At 37.9% G+C, this 5,389-nt stretch overlaps 1 protein-coding gene across 6 annotated transcripts in view; it reads left to right on the top strand.

Moving 5' to 3' along the window:
• Positions 1-5,389, top strand: part of S100PBP (S100P binding protein) — a 41,448-nt gene that overhangs the window by 12,125 nt on the left and 23,934 nt on the right. For all 6 annotated transcript variants that reach the window (XM_005607244.4, XM_023634214.2, XM_070260478.1 and 3 more), the window contains exon 2: positions 4,864-4,980. The gene's annotated coding sequence lies outside the window, so the exon portion shown is untranslated. The remainder of the gene's footprint in view (positions 1-4,863; positions 4,981-5,389) is intronic.

The raw sequence follows: 5,389 nt of genomic DNA, 5'->3' as shown, positions 1-5,389 counted from the left end.
CTGCTGCATTTCTGCGGGAGAGCGGGGGGAGGGGGAGGCCAGGATGTGTTGGGCCACTCTTTCCCCTGGCTCTCAAGGCCTGGAGGTGCCACCCGTGCCTTCCTGGGCGGGAGGGAGGGCATTTGGCACCGCAGGGTGGGCCCCGAGAAGTGATTGAATTGCCCGCCTCCTGCTCCCACCTGATCTCCAGTTTCTTATGGACTTGTTAGAGGCTCCAAGCTTTAGCAAACCCGTCTACATGGTTTAAATGATTTCTTTTAAAAAAGAAACCTGTTGCTGCAGCTTAACATTATTTGGTCTCTATGCCCATGTAGGAGGAGAGTCCTGGCACCCTTATCTTGTGAAATGTTACCGAAAGCAGAGATTTCCAGCCCTGGGTTGTTTTTCTGTCCTACAGTGTTCCACTTACCTCAAAGGGAGTTGCGGAATTCTTACAGATAATTTCAGTTCACTTTGATTTTGTTTAAACATTATGCCCATTTTGTGGAATGATAAAGCCCACTGAGTGCCTTTTGTGCTCTGTGCCTCCCATATGTTGCTTGCATATGGGAAAGGTTGGAAATCAAAGGCCAGTGAGGAAGTCCTGTTCCTTGGCTGTACCTGTCAGATCCACCTTGGTAAGGGTCTTGGTTTTAGAGCCTTAAAAGAAGGATGTGGGATTGTGTCTGGTGTTGCAATTTTAGCGGCCTCGGTATAAGCTTTGTGCTCTAAGGCAATAGGTTTTCTTAGGTATGATAAAAATAGAAAGGGAACCAGTTTCTGAGGTTGCAACCAGGAGGTTAGAGAACAGCGAGGGGGTGGTAAACTGAAGTGTGAAGAAGGGGGTGGACAGATGAGAGAGATGTGGAAGGACAGAATAGGGTCACAGAAGGGATGGGGAGCAGAGGAATTAAGAGAGAGACTTGGGAGATGGGAAAAATATTCTTCCCTTGAAAAATAAAGAGATGCTCATATTTTAGGTGGAGGTTACCAAGCGAGTGCCAGGAAAGGCGGGTGATGGTCCAATGGCAGACAGAAGTGCTAAGGCTGCCATGCGGAACTGCTTTAGAACTTGAAATGTATCTGAATCCATCCCCCTCTCCCGCAGATTCATTAAATATCAACTTTCATTAGTATAGGGCTTTTAGGTTTATCGTGTTTTCATAAACATCCCCTCATTTGGGCCTCACAGTAATGTTTGAAGTTAACAGTGAATAATTATCCCCCATTTTTCAGAAGAGTACTCACATGTGTATTGAGGTTCAGAGACTTCAGGTGAATTGCTGAGGTCTCTGAGTTTTAAGTCCAATGCCTCTATACACTTCAGTGACCATTAATTTGCCAAATTTGTCATACAGCCTGGTGTTTAATTTTGTGACAATGTGGTTGAATGCTGGGTTAAGCTAGAAGAGATTAGAGCATACAGGATAATTTCTTAACAAGCAAGGACTAGGGGAAATTCCCTACCAGTTTAGCATTCTTGTTTCTTAACGCTTCTCTTAAGACTTTTCAGGGGTCAGGGTGGTGATGATTATGGGATGGAATAATAACAGTAGCCACTAATTTAGCTCTTACTGTCCCCGTAGTATGCTAAGTGCTTTATGTTCATGATCTCATTTAATTCTTGGAACAACTCCATGAGGCAGATACCATCATGGCCCCTGTTTTACAAGGGAGGACATTTGAAACTTCAGAGTGTAATCATTGTGTCTTTCCCCACTGACTTCTTAGTTTTAAGATGTTTTTATTATTAAATGTCTCAAGCATATAAAAATTAAGCAACATAATAATGAATACCATTATACTCACCATCCAGCTTTATCTTATGTTGCCATATTTGTTTTAGGTCTTTTCTTGTTACCTTTTTTTTTTTTTTGAGAAATAAAACATTACAGATAGAATTGAAGCTACCATGCTCCCTTGCCATTCCTCTTTTCCTCCTCCAACAGAGGTAGCCTATGCTGAATTTGGTGTTTCTTATTCCCATGCATGTTTTTATAATTTAATAATATATATGTATCCATATACAATTTATGATATTGCTTTAACAAATAAATTGCAAGAAAAAAATGGGGAATCTGTAGATTAAAATACTCATAGGACATATCAGCCAATTGCAATGTATGAACCTTATTTGGATACTGATCTTTTAATCTTAAAAAAAATTAACATTTATAAAATAATTGGAAATCTGAACTGGATATTTTATGATAAGAAATTCTTGTTATTTACAGATGAAGTGATGTGATGCATGGGATTTCCTTCAAAATAATTTGGTAAAGGCCCGATGGGGCAAGATTAGCCATGGGCCAATAGTTGTTGCGGCTGGGTGATGAGTATATGGGGGTTCATTATACTATTGTCTTATTTTTGTACATATTTTATATTATAATAAAAATTATTTTTAAAAATGAGGAAATAAAATTCTGAAGAGAATGAATTGTGCAAGTTAAAAATTATATGTATATGGTGTTTTTTTGCGTGCTTTTGCTCCCAGACCTATTGCAACGTTCTGTGAGAGAAGCTCAGAAGAGCCAGCTCTGTTCCTCTGGATGTCATGTGGCATAGGAATTGATGCTTTCAGTGGTTGTGAAGGACATTGGGCCTATGTATGCGCACTACAGTTTTCAAATAGTGATGGTTTTTCTTCCATGACACATTCAGGGGTGTTTCTCGTGTTCTCCCATTCCACCTGGAAAGTCAAGGGAAGCCTGTGCATGATAAATGGCTTAAATTATTTTTGTCAAGGGACCAAAAGCCGCCTTTGGTGTCTACATCTTTCTTTCATAGTATATTAGAGAGTGTTCTGAATTTAGAAGGCCCTGCCATTTGCTGACTGACCCTGGGCAAGTCTGTCACAAGGGTGGTAGAAAAGAACAGAAGAAAAAACATTGCCTCTGGAATTAGATCTGGGTTTGGATCCTTCTTCTGGCATTGTTAGTTCTGTGTGCTTAAGGCCTTTGGCCTTTGGTTTCCCAAGAGTGAAAATCTATTGAACGCTTCATTTGGTCAAGCAGGTGCTTGGACTAGACCTTTTGGAAGGAGTTGGAGTGAGACTGGGGATAGTGGCTCAGAAAGGGCTCCTCAGAAATGTAGCTGCTTAACCCTAGTGTCTGTAATACTTGTGCTCGACAACCACAAACTTTGTTAAGTAAAAGAAAAAATTTTCCAAAAGTAAACTTTTTTGTTGCTGCTGCCTAAAGAAATAACTTCACTTTATAAAATAACCCAGTCACGGGACAGAGAAATTACTTTTCTCTTCATAGAGGCACCTGCTTCAGTGCCTGGAACTCTCTTACAACAATTGCTGGAATATTGGTAAAATAATATAAAAAGTCCTAGCAGCTCTAGGTTTAAATACCACAGAAAGCTTAGTTTCTTTGATAAGTTCTATTTTACAGAGTTTTGTTGAGGGGTTAAATTAAGAGTTGTAAAATGTGTCTCACAGTGTCTGGTTTATAATGGGTACTTAATATTTCTTCCCTTTCTGTCCTGTCTCATTTCTAAGATGAGTGAGTTTAACTCGGTTCCTTTTTTTTGTCTTTATTTTTTCCCCCAGCGTTATTGGGATGTAATTGACATATAACATTATATTAGTTGAAGGTGTACAACATAATGATTTGATATATGTACATATTGGGAAATGTTACCACAATAAGTTTCTTAATGTACATCACCTCACACAGTTACAGATTTTTTTCTTGTGATGAGAACTTTTACGATCTCTCTTAGCAACTTTCAAATATAAAATACAATATTGTTAACTATAGCCATCATGCTGTGCATTATATAGGTCCCTTCTAATTCTAAAATTCTGTTATTCCTCCCCTTCTAACTTTTTCTAATACTTTATTGTCCATACCATTTTATGTTTTCTCATATTGGTGCGTAACTTTAAATGTCTTCTTAGCAAGATTATACATCCCTTGAGGGTAGAAAGTGTATGTTTATTTCTTAAAAGTCACGAGAGACATTATCTAGCTGAGTGCCCTGTGATGATAGTAACTCAGCAAATGTTTTCTGAAAGAATGCATGAACTAAAGCTAAAATTCAGGGTGTAGTATGGAGAGAAGTTGGGTGAGGAGAAATTCACAGTTAAAAGGCTACAATGAATTTTCCAAAGTATTAAATTCAGTGTTTAAGCATTTCTTATAGCTTCTCAGATGTTGACGTGTTATGTGAAATATCAGCTGTCTGTCATCTTCCCACTTAGAAAATAATTATAGATTAGTCCATCATTAGCTCTTTAAGAACTAGGTTCTGCTTATACAAGTAATATATAAATATTCAGGTAGAAAAGTAAAATGATATTAAAGTCGCCCCTTGACCTCTCTTGATCCCCCTGCAGGTTATAACTATCATCAATTTTGTGTTTGTATTTTTCCAGACCTGTTCTTGGCATTTATATATGTACTGAAAATGAAACTTTTCTGTGTGTGATCATGATTAACTTTTAGATCTTGGTAGAATTTTAGTCATTGCCTAGTCCCGCTACTCCATCCCTCCCCCATTTTGTAATTGAGGAAACAAGTCCAAATGGTTAAGTGGCTTGCCCAAATTATTACAACTGGTTAGGGACAGCACCAGGACTGCATACAACCCAGGCCGTTGGACTCCCGAGCCAGTATTCATTCTACTAGAGCAAATGATATTCTTAAAAAAGTGCAAATTGTTGGGAGGAACAAAACTAGTTTCTTAGTTGCGTAATTTTTCCTCTAAAGGTTTTTCTTTGATGTTCTTGACTCAAAATCCAACTTTCTGGTGTATTTTAAAAATCAAGATCAAAATTAATAGAGGAGCACCTTAAAGCATAATGCAGTTGACTTTGTAATTAGCAGAGTTGAAAGTGATGAGAAGATCCTCTAATTTTCTTTGTGCCTGCAGGAAGGTGGGAGTCAATCATTTTGACAAGTCTCCTGAAAGGAACAGCTAACAGGAGCTGAAACCTTTTTCCATTTGGTCTCGTGGCAAAGGCAGAGATCCCGCCAGCAGCTCCACACAGTATGGAAGACAATTCTTTATCTTGTGTTCCTAAAGTTGTTTTTTTTTTAATGTCAAAAGTAATATGTTTGTTTTTTTAAAAAAATGTAAACTGAAAATCCAAGCATTTTACATTATATATTTGTTTTGTTTGTATGTTGTGGATATTATTCCATGATAGTAATTACAGATCTATTTCATTGTGTTTTTAAATAGTTGTAAAATATTCCATAGCGTGTATGTACCATGGTTTTACTAAATAGTTCTGGTGATGGACATTTAAGTTGTGTCCAATATTTGGCTGTTTTGAACATCCTTGTAAATGTATCCATGTGCATTTGTACAGATACTTCTGCAGGATAAATTTCCAGGATTTAAGTTGCTGGATCTAATAGTATTGCCAAATTACTCTCCACAAAATATTGTGCTG

Source organism: Equus caballus, chromosome 2, assembly GCF_041296265.1.
Source record: "Equus caballus isolate H_3958 breed thoroughbred chromosome 2, TB-T2T, whole genome shotgun sequence".
Taxonomy (NCBI): Eukaryota; Metazoa; Chordata; class Mammalia; order Perissodactyla; family Equidae; genus Equus; species Equus caballus.
The sequence above is the reverse complement of the archived record's forward strand: the minus strand, read 5'-3'. Positions and strand labels throughout refer to the sequence as shown.